We start from the raw sequence: 16266 nt of genomic DNA, 5'->3' as shown, positions 1-16266 counted from the left end.
AAATCATAGCTTCTGAACCTCTGTTTCCTTATCAATAACAGTCTATGAATCTATATCCTATCATTTCGACTGCTGTGTCTAGTGGTGGGAAATGATTATGTGGGCCTGAGAAATGACTTCTTAGTTGGATGAATCCTGGTTTTATTTTTTAAAATTTATACAGAGTGCTTTTTTTATTCTGATGGTTGGTATCTCATCCTTGCTTCTTAGTACCCAAGGGCAAGGCATTGTCTAAGTTCACAAGGGCATAAGCATCTCCAGTACTCTTCATCTGAAGGCAGGAAGAATAGACAGCAGAGACTGGAGTTATATTTCACATAGGAATAGGAGCAGAGGACCTGGTAGGGAGGTAAAGGCCCAGGGCTTTTTTTCCACTAAAGACTTCCATAGTCCCTACCTCCTCACTTGAGCACAGCCAGCTGGGAAAAGAGCAAAAGGCATGCTTTGGCTTGTTAACACCTTTTAAATGTACCCACCCAAGTTCTGGCTCGTTAGCAGATGAATGTATGGTTAGACATGACCGACATGCTTATATTCTCCAAATTAGGGAGCCAGACCCTTCCATTATACATACTGCCTTTTAAAAAGGGCCCCCAGGGCAGCTAGGTGGCACAGTGAATCATCAGCCTTGGAGTCAGGAGGACCCGAGTTCAAATCTAGCCTCAGGCACTTAACACTTACTAGGCATGTGACCTTGGGCAAGTCACTTAACCCCAATTACCCTACCTTCCCCACTCCAAAAAGACAAAAAAAAAAGTGGGCTTCCCAACCCAGCCCACTGTACATGCTTTGAGGATAGCTTCTGTGGGCTAAATCTCATTACAAGTTACTTAAGTAAGTATTTCAACTCTTGGCTTGAGCTATGGATACCAAATAAATTAATGTTTATACATTCATAGATTTAGAGCTAGAAGGGACCTTACAGTTGAAGAAGATGAGACATGGCAGATAAAGGGACTTGTCTAGGGTCACACATCTAATAAGTGTCCGAGGCAGGATTCTAACTCAGATCTTTCTGCCTCTATGCTTAGAACTCTATGCCACTTAGCTGTTTGATAGCAATGGTGACAGAAGTCAGATGTGCTTCCTACATGGGGCCTTTCCTCATCCTTCAAGCATTAACTATTTCTCTCTTGAAATTCCTTTGTATTCACTTAATTGTGTACAGGTGTATTCCTTACCATGCTCCCAGAAGGTGCTCCTTGAGGGCAGAGAAACAGTTCATTTTTTGTTTTTGTGTTCACAATTGCTAACACATGGTAAGTACTTGATGCCTATTGCCTTGACTGAATCAAATTAAATTAACTACTAGTACAATCACATTTTCTTTTATTCCTTTTTTTTTTTGTGAGGGGGGAAGGCAGGGCAATTGGGGTTAAGTGACTTGCCCAAAGTCACACAGCTAGTAAGTGTGTCAAGTGTCCAAGGCTGGATTTGAACTCCTCCTGACTCCAGGGCTGCTGCTCTATTCACTGCACCACCTAGCTGCCCCTAAAATCACATTTTCAAGGAAAGATCATGGTTATGATCATGGAAACTCAAGGACCCTACACAAGAAACCATTGAAATGAACGAGTGTAATGCCAAGCAAAGGCAACTTCCCAAGGTTCAAAATACCAGCATAGCTGCTTTCCATTTTATTCAGTGACAAATTAAGAACAGAGAGAATCAAAATATAGCATAATTCAAAATACAGCATTTGCCAAGTATAATTCAATAATCTCCAAGTACTACTCCACCCCTGGACATTATAATTCATTTAGTCAATCCCAAAGACCCTCTTCTAAGTATACTCCACCCCTAGGGTGTACATTCATTTAGTCAACCACAAAGCCCCTCTTCTCAAATGGAGATTAGTTTCCAGTCATAAGTAAAGTACATTCATTTGTTCAATCACAGAGCACAAAAAAGTCAAAAGTTCCCACCCTTGGATCACAATTGAATCTACCCCAGACTTTCAACAAGCTTAAGCACAGCACAGCACTTAATACCCAAAGAGATGTCTTTTCTTCATCTTCACCCAAGGCAAGTTCTCAGCAATCTTTGTTCCTGGGGAGACAAAGCTTAGCAAGGCCACAAGATACATTGCCAGTGTCTTCATTAATTCATTGTCTGTCTGCAGAACAGTCCTAGGACCCCTGAAAACATTAGCAAAACCCCCTTCCAGGATTTCTGTAAACGTACAGCAAGAAAATCCTCTTCAGGGCTTCCGAACCAACAGCAAGGTTCCAGGACCTCTGTAACAACAGCATTGGCCTTCACCAGTGGGCACAATTCACTCTCTGCCTGCAGAACAGTCTCAGGAGCTCTGAACCAACAGCCAGCTTCTAGGATCTCTGCAACAACAGCACTGTCCTTCACCAGTGGACAAATATGGCAAAACAACATCAAAACAGACTGACAAAGTACCTCCTCAGTCCTTGGCAGCTCTGAGTGGCAGCTCTCAAAAGTCCTGGGCAGCTTAAACTGGCTCTCAGCAATCCTCTCTGTCTCTCTCTGCCTCCAAGATGCTGCTTCCAAAAAGTTCTTCTGCCTCTCTCTTTGCTTGTGCCTCTCTAAATTTATGTCACCGGCTCCTCCCAGTTCAGCCCTCTCTTTTCACATCAACAAGACATCCCACAAGTGGGATTTACAAGCTCTGGGTCTTAACACAATCAATCCAAAAGCCAAGCCAATACAGGGGGATCTTTAAGTCCCGTTAGGACTACAAGGAGCCAGTTTATGTATCCCGTAGTTCATTCAGAATCTGATCCGAACGTTCCCCCAGAATGTGGGCTCAGGCAGTTCGGTCCTTCCTGTGCTTTTGTTGCTGTATCTCGTCCCTCAGCTTTGCCACCACTCTATGCCCTCTGTAGAGGGGCATGTGGCTCTTCTTTGCTTACTTTGTTTATCTCAAGAGTTGAATCAACAAACAAAGTATTATGGGTCAAACAGGTGGCTTCTGTGGATCGGATCGGGTCACCTGGGCCCTTACTCATAATTAGATAACATTGTTTCCTTCATGGTTGAACTCAGGAAGTAGTGAATTCTTGTCATGGGAGAGCTTCCAGTAGAAGTGGAAGAGCCATTGGTTGGGGATGGGATAGAAGAAATTCCTGTTGAAATACAGGTTGGATTTGCTGACCCCTGAGGTCTCTTCCAATTTTAAGCTTTATCTTATATTAAAGGTTATTTTCATTAGGTCTTTGATACTTAAAATATGTTAAGTTGTTGGAAAGCTATAGTTACTTCAAAAAAATTATTTTATTTTCAATTACAGGAACAAAGCAAGTGTTTTCATAACAGTAAAATGAAAAAAAATGATTACACATGAAACCGCAAGTCTACTGTGTACAACTTGATATTCCCTACAAATATACAACAAAATTATCATGTAAATTTCTTTCTTTCCTTTTTTTTCTTCCTTTCCCTCACCATAGAGAAGGCTACCATCAGACATAAATATATGTGTGTGTATGTAAAATTATTCTATACATATATCAGGTTGTTTTTTTTTTAGGAGCTGTGTGGATTGGGAGCTGGAGTTAACTTTTGCTAGATGTGAATGATGTCTTATATTGCTTCATTACTGAAGTCAGGTTGAACCCATTCCACTAGTTTCTCAAAAAACAAACTTTAAGCAAGAATTTTTGGAGAAGGCAGCATCTCAGGTTCATTTTCCTCAAGAAGAAATGCACACATAACGACAGAGGCAGTGGCATAATCTAGTAGGAAAAGCAATTGTCTTGAGGTCAGAGGACCTGGCTCTTATACTTACTATCTAGAGGTAGATTGGATAGGACACTGGATCTAGAATCAGGAAGACTTGAGTTCAAATGCAGCCTTAGATGCCTACTAGCTGTATAACCCTGGGTTAAGTCATTTAACCTCAGTTTTCTTGACTGCAGAATGGGGATAATAATAGCACCTACTTCCTAGGGATGTTGTGAGGACCAAGTGAGATGATAATTGTAAAACTCTTAGCACAGTGCCTGACACATAATAGCCATTATATAAATGTTAACTATTATTATTTTAAATTATGTGACCTTGGCCCAAATGACTTAACCTTTCTGTTTGTTTTTTCTTTTTGGAGGGTGGAAGGCAGGACAATTGGGGTTAAGTGACTTGCCCAAGGTCACATGGCTAGTAAGTGTTAAGTGTCTGAAGCCAAATTTGAACTCAAGTCCTTCTGACTCCAGGGCCGGTACTCTGTTCACTGTACCACCTAGCAGCCCCATTTAACCTTTCTGAACATCAGATTCCTTACCTGTAGACTAGGGATGTTAGTAGGTAGTATACTTCCTACCTCTCAATAGTGTTGTAAGGAAAGTGCTTTGTAAAATTGAAGTGCCATAAAATGTATGTCATTTTTTTACTTCCTCAAGAGCATATAAACTCCTCAAGGGTGAAATGGTGTCATTTTTTTTTTTGTTGTTGTTAATTCCAGGCAATTATCTCCTGTAACTAATAAAATGCATGTACTATGTCAGCACACAGTATGGCACTCTATATATAGTAGGTACTTCATATAGTTATTGAATTGCTGAATCTTTTAGGCTGTTTTAAGTTTAGCAACAGTATGAACTGACCCACAACTTTTCCACTATTTGCCAACTAATTAATTGGCTACTTTTTGCATTCTTTTTTTTTTTTTAATCACCTTAAAGGGGCGTCCAGGTAGCACAGCGAGTAAGAGCACCAGCTCCAGTGTTGAGAAGACCTGGAGATCGAATCCCGGGCTCAGACACTTAGCACCCACCCAGAAACACCTGGCCGTGTAACCTTGAGCAAGTTACTTAACCCCAATTGCTTAGGGGCGGCCAGGTGGCTCATCGAGTAAGAGCACCGGCTCCAGTGTTGGGACGACCTGGATTGAATCCGGGCTCAGATACTCAGCACCACACCCAGAAATAACTGGCCGTGTAACCTTGACCAAGTTACTTAACCCCAATTGCTTAAAAAAAAAATCACCTTAAAAATTGGAATTTTCGTACAGAAAACTGAAATGTTCTAAGGTAAACATTACCAACCAGAAATTTACACAGAAGTGACCTAAAGGATGTCATCACAGAAGTATGAGAACAAAAGAAGAAGGTGGGCTGGTTGTATGGAGACATTGAGGACAACAACCCTTATAATCCACCTGCATTCATGTGGTGGCAAGAGAACTTGAGGAAAGATCCCAGCATCATTGGAGGAAATATACTTTGGTAAGATCACAGATTTACTGAAGGTGGAAAGATGAGTTCCTTCATGAAGCACTTAGATTTCTGCTTAGTATAAACCATCCATCCATCCATCCATTCATTTTATTCATTCAGCAAATTTAGCTGATTTAGCATATATTGTTTTCAAAACCTACAATTACACAGTGCTCTAAAGTTTATAAAGTGTTTCTCTCACAACAACCCTGTGAGATGGGTAACACAAGTATGATAATCCCTGTTTTATATACGAAGAAACTGAGGGCTGAAGAAGTTACTTGCCCAAAGTCTCTTGGGGAGAGAGGGAGAAACTGGGTACTATATATGTATACAGTTATGCAGAATATATGTATATATGTAGGCATGTATTTATGTGTATATGATGTAGCATAATATACATTTATTCTTTTGGTGAATTTCATTAGGCTACCTTTCCTCTACCACCTTCTTACCTCATTCTCTAGTCCTTATATTTCATTTAAATAAACTGGCAATTTAATTTCTGTTTCTACACTTGTACTGCTGCATCCGGGGCTGGCTGACATGATTGTGCTAGAAATCTCAGCAAACAACTGGGACCCAGGCTAAGAAAGGGAAGAGCCAGTCAGTCATCTTCTCGGCAGTTTCTGGGGCAGTTATGTGGGAGAAACATTGGAACACTCCCCTACTTACCTACATACTTGGAAGCCTGAGTGAACTTGCAGGTGTGGGTGACTATGAAGGAGGAGGCAACCAAAAGCCTTGCCCTGTATTTCTTTGTTTGGCCTTTGTAGCATTATCCACTAGAAGAATGGTGCAAAAGAAAACTAGGACAGTGCTTTGGGGGGTAAGGTTTGGTGTAGAAGCACCACACATTCAGTCTTGGAGAAGAATGTGAGATCATGTATGGGTACTCTAGCATTTCTGATTGAGAAGCATGAATAAAGGGGAAAATAGGCACTTCTGGAGAAACTAACCCTCAAATGATGAAGAAATGGAATAGAATGTTTATATGCCTTTGAATTTGGATGACAAATGATGTCTGGCAGACTTCTTAGTTTTTTAATATACCAGAGTAAAAAAAGGACGACTCCCAACTGAAGTGAAACATCCCAAGAATGTTATCCCTTGTTATCAAGAGAATACTACTAAACACTTTGGACCTCTGGCTGGAAGAACAACTAGAAATTATGAACAGGAATGTGGATTCTTATTGTGTCAAAAAGGCTCTCTGAGAAAGGAGAAAAATGTACAACCACTGCTTCTTTCACAATTACAGAACTATTCCTTTTTAAATTCCCACATTCAGCTATCTCCCTAAGTATGTCCACCAAATATTTTGTTATATTCCAGCTCTAACACTTAGGATCATAGGTTTAGAATTGGAAATACCTTAGAGACCATCAAGTGCAATCTCTTCATTTTACAGATGAGGAAACTAAGGCATAGGATAGGACTTGCCCAGTATCACAGCTAGGAAAAGTGTATATAGCAGAATTTGAACCCAAATCTTTCTGATTTTAAGTCCAGTGCCCCTATCCACTTAAGCCATTAGCTGTTTGACTATGGTTCACCTAATTCCTGGGAACCTTACTTATCTCATCTGTAAAACAGGGATGATAATTGTACTATTTACCTCACACAAGTGTTATAAGGAGATCCTTAAAGTACAATAGAAATATGAGTTTGCATGCTAATGACTAGTTATATTACTTATACTAATAAATTTACTAATTTATAACAATAATGGGATCATAGATTTAGAGCTGAAAAGGACCCTAGAAATTCTCTTTTCTTTTTTTGCCTTTTGGAGGGGGAAAGGTAGAGCAGTCGGGGTTAGGTGACTTGCCCAAGGTCACATGGCTAGTAAGTGTTAAGTGTCTAAGGTCGAATTTGAATTCAGGTCCTCCTGACTCCAGGGTCGGTGCTGTATTCACTATGACATCTAGCTGCCCCCCTCCGCACCCCCCAGAGATTCTCTAGTTTCTCCTCTTTATTGTACAGAGAAAACTGAGGTTCAAAGAAGTTGACTAATGTACCCAAAGTCATAGAAGTAGTAAGTGGAAGAACCTAGGGGCATAAATAGAGAGAATTCACCCCTTCCCCACCTTCTTCCCTCCCCCCCGCCATCTTGATTCAGCTCCTTTTGTTTTCTTTCTTTTTTTTTTTTTTTAGTTCCTTTCGTTTAAAAAAAAAAAGATACTCTACCAGGTCTAAATCTTCCAACTAGTGATGGAGCAGATCCCACCCTCCTCCTCTGACATCTCAAACTTCTGTAGCTCCTTTCTGACCTAGGTCTTCCCAGTCTATAAAAGCTCTTACTTCCCTCCTTCCAATGACTTCTCTATTTCGAGTCCCTTATTTATAGCTAGATCTTTTAAGCAGGGGATCCAAATCAGTTCCATTTCTTTATCTCTTCTTGCTTGGTTCCGCATTGATTCTTCACATGACCTCTACCTTTTTCTAGGTCTTTTTCTATTTAAGAGGGTAATAGTGAAGTGCTTAAGTTGTCTACCTGCCCTTGTTAATTTTAGAGACAACTGGACCAATTCCTTTTTTGATCATATATTTCCTGGATTACATCTCTGGTATAAACATGATTATTGGAAATATGCGCAGTTCTCCAATGCCGTTTGAGTCACCCATAACTTCAGAGATAGTTGTCTTTTAGGATTCAGAACTATATAACCATACTTCTTCATCAGGAGAACATTAGTATTAAAAAGATGGGTTTTGGTGTTAAGGACCAGCTTAGTGTCATTCGAAGCACTATATATCTTCCCAAAGGCAATCTGTTCTGTTCCTACTATTATATAGTTCTGGGCCCCAATCACTGTCCATTTTTACTACAAATCTTAAATATGTTTACTATTGTAGCAACTGGACTATTCATCTAATTGCACATCCTACAAAAGATATTTTTCATCCCTTTGGTTGTTCCTATATATATCGTTAGGCTAATCCCCTTTGCATAATTATGATCTCATTGAGATCATAGTTCATATCTTTATTAATGCTTGTATGAATGAATAGCTTGATATCTGATCTTGCCTCACTTCTCTCCCCACTGATCCATTTTCCATATAACTGACAAAGTTAAGCACAGGTCTGCTAGCAGCTAGCATTGAAAGCTCTTCACAACTTGGTTTCTTCCTATCTTTTCATACATTACTTCTCTTTACAACCCCATGATCCAGCCACACTGACCTACTTACCTACTGTTCCTCATACATAGCATTTCATCCCCCCAGTGCTCTGACTTTGAACTGGCCATACCCCAAGCCTGGAATTCCTTCCCCCCTCACCTCAGCCTTTTACAAATCTCTGGTTTACTGCAAAACTTTCCTCCGGTACCATTTTCTATGCAAAGCCTTTCCTGACTCTCCCAGCTGCTACTCCTCTCAAAGCTAACTTGTGTTTATTTGGTATACATTTGATGTATACACACATATGTATATGTACACACAGATATACATGTCACCTCCATTAGAATGTAAACTCCTTAAGGGCAGGGAATGTTCTCATTTTGTCTTTGTATCTCTAGTGCCTGGAAGAGTGCCTTGAACATACCAGGTGCCAAACTCTTTGTAGAACTGTACTGTAATTGCCAAGGAAAGGCATCTTCCCAAGGTTCAAAATACCAGCATAGGTGCTCTCCATTTTATTCAGTGACCAACCAAGAACAGAGAAGATCAAAACATGACATCATTCAAAATACAGCATTTACTAAGTGTGATTAAATAATCTCCAAGGACTACCCCACCCCAGGACCTTCCAATCATTCAATCAATTACAAAGTCCCTGGTCTAAATACTTCTCCACCCCCAGGCTATACCTTTATTTGTCAATCACAGAGCACAAAAAGGTCAAAAGTTCCCCACCCCTGGATCACAATTGAATCTACCCCAGAGTTACATCAAGTTTAAACACAGCACTTAATACCCAAATGGAGGTCTTTTCTTCATCTTGACAGGAGGCAAGTTCTCAGCAATCTTAGTTCCTGGGGAGACAAGGCTTAGCAAGGCCACAAGATACATTGCCAGTCCCTCCATTAATTCATCCTCTGTCTGTAGAACAGTCCTAGAACCCCTGAAAACATTAGCAAAACCCTCTCCTAGGATTTCTGTAAACATACAACAAGAAAATCCTTCTTCAGGGCTTCTGAACCAACAGAAAGTTTCCCAGACCCCTGCAACAACAGCACTGTCCTTCACCAGTGGACAGTATTCACTCTCTGTCTGCAGGACAGTCACAGGGCTTCTTAACCAAAAGCCAGGTTCCAGGACTTCTTCAACAACAGGACTGTCTTTCACCAGTGGACAAATCTGGCAAAAGAACATCAAAACAGACAGACAAAGTACCTGCAAAACAGCCATGTCTCCTCAGTCCTTGGCAGCTCAGGGGGCAGGTCTCAAAAGTCCAGGGCAATTCAAAGCGGCCACCAGCAATTCTCTTAGTCTCTCTCTCTCTCCACGAGGTGCTGCTTCCAAAAAGTTCTTCTGCCTCTCTCTTGTCTCTCCAAATCTATGTCACCAGCTCCTTCCAGTTCAAGACTTTCTTTTCACATCAACAAGTCCATCCCACAGGTGGGATTAACAAGCTCTGGGTTTTAATGCAATCAGTTTGAAAACCAAGCAAATACAGGGGAATCTTTAATTGCCATTACTATCACAAGAACTTCTCTCTGAGAACTGTACTTGGAGTCAGGGCAGACCTATATTTACAATCCCATCTCTGACACTTATTGGCTGTGTAATCATGTGAAAATCTTTTAACATTTGTGCCTCAGTTTTGTTTGGTTTTAATCTGTTAAATGAGATTGATAATATCACAGAATTGTTGTGAAGATCAAATAAGATAATGTATGTAAAATATGTTTGTAAACTTTAAAACTCCATGTAAATGTCAGCTGAGTTAAGGCTAGAACTCCTTGGTTCATTTATATGCCTAGTCCCAAGTTATTTCTAAAGTATGTGTGAGTGGATATTCTTTGTGTGGGTGGGCTCAGTAAGGATTCAATCTAGTCTAAACTACTGGGTGCCACCCAACTAATCTCAAGGTTACTCTGGAAATTTGGATTCACTCAGTGGGGATCTAGAAAGCTCAGGAGAGAAAAGAAAAAGGATATGGATCTTTGTGCCTGTGGGTTCTATATGTAGGGACTTGTAGCCAGGTTAATAAACCCAGGATTTTTAATTACACACAAGATAACACAAGGGAATAGTAACAGGATAACTTGGACATGAGACAAAAAAGGTCTTGTGTCAGCAAGGTAGCAGGGGTTTGCTTAGGAGTGTGTGAAGCTGGTGGGAGGGAGCCAGGTTTATTATCTCCAGAAGTATTTCTGGATAGATTTGTGATCTCATTAGTAAAAGTCAGGGGTGGAGAGCCAGTGGCCTTGAGGTCACATGTACCCTCCAAGGTCCTTGGGTGTGGCTTTCTGACAGTCCAAGTTTTACAGAACAAATCCTTTTATTAAGGAGATTTGTTCTGTGAAGTTTAGATTCAATCAAAAGGCTGTACTTTAGGACCAAGAGGGCCAGATGTGGTCCTGAGGCGAAGTTTCCCCACCCCTGCCATAGGTAATTCCCCCAGTGGTACAGATAGCTGGCCCCTACTGTCGTCTCTCAACTTGGGCAATTTCTTCTTTACTTCTTCTTTGGTCATTTAACTCTCCCCAAGTCACTTGAATACCCTGAGCCTCAGTTTCCCCGCTTTCCCACATCATGCTCTTATAGACATAGCAACTGAGAGGTAACTATTTTAATCATGGGAAGCAGCCAAATTATAACACATACACTACAAATGATTCTTCCAGTAAGTCAGGCTGAAAGCCTTAAAGTCATCTTTGACCCTTTCTTATCCCTTACTCTCTGTCTGGCCAAAGATTTGATGCCTGTGGTTAATGAATTCTATACTTCAGGTCAGGTCTTGGACAGAATTGTGAAGTAGGTGACATTTGTCTCTGCATCTCTAATTTTTTCCATTCATTTCTCCCTGCCTTCTGTATCCCTTCCCCAGACCCCTTACCCCCTAACCCTCCCAGACAACTTATCCTAAGTTATGTACACCATGGAGCCTTGCCCTCGACTATTCAGATGGTTGATGAAACACTAAGATGTCACTCTGGCCAAGTTGACCAAAATGTTTTCCAGAACTAAAATAATAAATCTCTCAGTGGTGGAATTTCAGGATTTAAGACAAGTGGTAGGCAGGGACAACATGTGTGGCAATGGTCTGGGGTTTGTAGGATCTTAGATTTAACACTGGAAAGGACAGTCCTCAGAGATTATCTAAACCAATCCCTTCATTTTACAGATGAGGAAACTTCCCAAAGTCACATGGGTAATTATTAATAGAGGTAGGCTTTAAACCCAGGTCCTCTGATTCTGAATCCATTGAACCAACTTTTCACTGACTTTGGTCCTGTTTCCACCATTTACCACCTATGTGACCTTGACTATCACTTAACTTCTCTGAGGTTCAGTTTTCATTTTCCAAAACGAGAGGGAGTGGGTTAGATGATAATAACTTGCATTTATATATAATGCTTTATGATTTACAAAGAGTGTTTTTCATGACAAATTAGAATCTTAAAACTATTAAGTCCCCACTATGTGTGGGTGCTGGGGATACAAAAATTACATCATCCTTGCCCTCAGGGAGTTTACAATGTCATAGGGTTAGTGGTGACATGTACACAAGGCAACTATAATATAAAGAACTCAGTATAATGCCAAATGGTCTTGTAATCCTAGGTTTATTCTAGATTTGAATCTTGGCTCTGCTATTTATTATCTATGTAACCCTTGGTCAAGTCACTTAGGCTTTAATGGCCTGTTTCTTTATCTGTAAAATGAGTGGATTAGACCAATTGACTTCTAAGATCACTTCTCCTAAACCTTTGATCATATGTGATAAGTGTATAAGATAGGTCAACTATAGATGGATGAGAGATTGGAGAGGCAGGGACTGTTTTTAGCCAGGAGCATTGGAGAAACCTCCCTTGATGAAGGGGAATCTAAATTGGATCTTGAACAAAGGGAAATCTCTTCAAATGTGGAGTCATGGAAAATCCATTCTAGTCCTGGAGTACGAATGATATAAATGCACAGTTTGGGGAAAGTAGGATAAGTTTGGGGAATGGCTAGTGCATCAATTTGTCTGGAATATATATATGAGGGAAAGTGGTGGTGAAATAATGCTGGAAAAGTAGATTGGAGTCATTTTGTAAGGGGGCCATGAATGTCAGAAGTGGGAATTGGTATTATATTTTGTAGTAAATGGTGAAGTGCTGAATGTTACTGACTTGGATCAGACTGGTGCATATGGAAGTTTGCTTTGGCAGCTTTGTAAAAGACAGATTGGAGAGATAAAGGCCTAGAAGCAAGGGGACAAGTTGGGAGACAATAAATGGTGAGGGCCTGAACTGGAATGGTGCCATATGGAGTATAAAGGAGGGGATGGATAAAAGATATTGTGGGAACAGAATCAAAAGAATTTGGCAGATGATTGTATGCAGGGAATGAGGGAGAAGGAAGAGTCAAACCTGGCCCTGAGTTTTTGAGCATGGGTGACCTGAAAGATCATGGGGCCATCAATAAGAATAAAAATGCTGGGAGGAAGGACAGGCTTTTTGGAGAGGAATTATAATAATAACCGGCACTTACATAGTGTTGTGGAATGCTTTACATATTATTTCATTTGAGCCCCACACAATGCCGTGAGGAAAACACTATTATTTGTGTTCATTTTAGAGATGAAGAAACCTAGACTCAGTGAGGTTAAGGACTTGCTTAGAGTCTTGAGCACCCCTAACCCTATACCTCAACATTTTATGTTTCCCTGCCTTCATCAACATGGCTAAGTAGTGTATGAGCCAGAATCTGAACTCTCTTCTTGATTCCAACTTTTAACCCCAATACTCTATCTGCTGTACCTCCCAGCTGACTAATTCAGTTTCAGACAAGTTGAGGTGTTAGAAATATATTAAAGAGGGACTATCAGCAAGTGGTAATTTGGGACTAGAACTCATGGCAGAAATTTGAGGTGGAGATATAGATTTGAAAGTCATCTGCATAAAGGTGATAATTGAAACCATGAGACTGGATGAGATTGCCAAGGGTGAAAGTGAATGGAAAGAGGCACAGGGTTTTGAAGGATACTTGTATTTAGGGGATCAGAGGAAGAAGAGCTATTGAGGTTTAGGGTGCTTGGGACCCCAAAATACCAACACACTGGGACCTGCTTGAATGAATTCGACTCAAGCCCTCTTTCAGTCAAAGAAAAACAAAGTTTATTAAAAATTTGCCATATTGGCCAGACTCTTAAGAAATCTCACCACTGGCTAGACTCTTAAGGAATCTGAGCATTTGTATCCCTTAATGCCAGTGGTCCAGATTGAATCTGGGCCAGATTGAACTGAGTACCTTCATGGAGGAAAGATGGACCTTATATAAGACTGTGTGTGTGTGGGGATCTAGGGTTGGTTAAGTAGTCTGGGGTGACTAGAGGAGGGGTTTAGGAAGGGTCTTGATGGGAGTGGCCAGTAGCTGAAATAACTAGAGGTCAGATACCAAGAACCAAGATTTTGCTGGGATCAAGGGTAGCTGAACAATAGAGGGTTAGACTAGGTTAAGAGTAAAAGTAAAAGAGATTTGGGCCTAAATAATGAAAGATTTATGGCCATAGTCAAATGCCTCATCAAGTGGGAAGATTTAAGGGGGTTCCTAGATCAACAAGCACCCCAGCATCCCTAGGGTGGCTGCCAACACAGGTGCTCAGATCTGTTTTTCTAAAGGAAAGCAACTCAAAATGGGTTAACAAGTTTACTTTAACCAATCAAACATATATCGTTTACCTACTTCAGGGGAAAAAGGGTCAGCACCCCGAACTTCAGAGTATACAGACAGAAGTTACAAGACAGAGAAACAGATCAAGCAGACAGGCTTCCAAACTCTTCAACCATTACATCCATACCAAATCACAGTTACCAGAGAGGGAAGCATCAACATCTGGGTTTTCAAAGCTGGGGGGGCTCTCAGTGGCTGCCCAGAGTCTCATCTGGTCAAATCACACAACACTTCTCAAAGTGAGCCCCAAAGCAAAGCCTCACATCAAGGATTATAAAGCCTTCTCCTGGGTCAGAGAATGTAACCGTCCTCTTGACCCACTGCCCAATCACACAGCATCAAGGTGTGGGCGTTCCTGAAAACGAAGCCTCCTGCCACAAGCTCCATGTGACCACATTCAGCCTATTAGGGGGCAGAGTATATTTTCAAATCAAGGAAGGTTCTCAGAGTCTCTTAAGCCTATCAAAGGGCCTAGGGGAAGGGAAGATCTTTAAATTTGCATTTCCATTACAGTTCCCAAGGCTAAACCTCATCATATATGTATATATACCCACATACATATATGTGTATATATAATATATAACAAGACATATACATCCACACATATATATGTACACATGTGTGTATGTATAGATATAGACACACATACGCACATGTATTTCCTGTTACGTGTATATGTATACATGTACACATGTATACATATATGTATATATGAACATGTATTTCCTGTTACATGTAAGAACAATTTTTAACATTCATTTTAAAAAATGTTGAGTTCCAAATTCTCTCTCCTCCTCTCTTCCTTCCCCTCTCATTGAGAAAGCTGTCATTACTAACTTTGAGAAAAGAAGTTTCTGTAGAGCACTGGGAATAGAAGTGATATTTCTAGGAGATGAGTGGTGAGCAAATGGACTCATAAGTCTAGTCTGTTTTGCCCATAAGTCTGGCACTGAAATGGGAAGGGAGATATGTGACTGCTAGAAGAGCTAGTAGGTTTTGTTAGGGTGAACTGATGGGAGCATGTCTAGAGACTGAGGGAAAGAAGCCCAGTAAGAGGGGAGCTGAGGATGTAAGTCATGTGAAGTAGATATCTTAACAGATGAAGAAATGGCTCAGAGAGGTTAAGTAATTAGTAAAGGCTACACAGGCCTGGACTGTATCCCTGGTCACCTGACTCACAAACCAGGTTGATTTTCACACTGCCTCAATTTCCTACACTGAAATGATCTCTCCCATCCCTTCAAGTTTCAGGCTATTTAAGGCAAGAAGGGGCCAACTCTATTTACTCATAAAACTAGTCCAGCTCTGCCTGCTCAGATGTAGCAAAACGTCTCCATAAGTTTTTGTTGGCTTTCAGTTTTTAAATGTGTGGGAAAACACCCTATCAGAGCAACACTGCTTTATGGGCCATGGCTGCCACCTAAAATAATACCAACAACCATATAATAATACCTTCTGTGTTTATAGAGCCTTTCTTCTGAGAGGCTCAAAGTGTTCCAACAAATATTTTATTCATCTTCATAATGTGCCTCTGAGGCAGGTAGGGGATAGATATTATTAACTACATTTTACATATGAAGAAAATGAGGCAGAAAACTTATAAGTCAGTTGCCCAGGGTCACAGAGTTAAAGCAAATGCATCTATGAAACTAGAACTCAGATCTCCAGATCTGATGTTTGTTCAGAAAAGGGTTTGGCTGGGCAGAGTTGTAATGTAATTACCAAGCCTAGGGATTGGTTCTCTATGAATCATCTATACAATGCAAAAAAGAGCATGTTGACAATGTTTTATATTTCATTGTGTACTGAGAATAAAAATTATTTTCTAAACTGGACACTGGCCCCAAGTAGGGGGTCTTCAAGCAGCCGTGAACCCTGATGTTCTCGTTTATCCAGACATAGACTTCAACCATACACACCCTTCCTCCTCTCCCCCACGGGGGGGGGGGGGGGGGGGGAGGTCAAGAATGCTTGTTGGGGGAAGGGGAGAAGACACAGCAAAGGTCTCTCACTTGCAGAAGCAATCTGTGGGGAAGGTCTGACATGGAATCACACTCTGGACAAAGGGGCAAGGATCGAGGAAGGAGTTGAAGGGGTAAGAGAAAGTCTTTAATTGCACCCTTGACGTTAAGAGTTAAGTTGTTAAGGTTTGAGAAAACAAGAGAAAGCGCCCTCCACCCTCAGTGGCCTGTCTCTGGCCTCGGTCCCCAAGCTGAGGAAACGAAACTGAGAATGCAAAAGTGTGTGTG

The sequence above is a fragment of the Petaurus breviceps genome, unplaced genomic scaffold (assembly GCF_028583685.1).
Source record: "Petaurus breviceps papuanus isolate PSGF00001 unplaced genomic scaffold, PetGlider_PUasm1.0 138, whole genome shotgun sequence".
NCBI classification, from domain to species: domain Eukaryota; kingdom Metazoa; phylum Chordata; class Mammalia; order Diprotodontia; family Petauridae; genus Petaurus; species Petaurus breviceps.
This window is presented reverse-complemented; position numbering follows the sequence as displayed.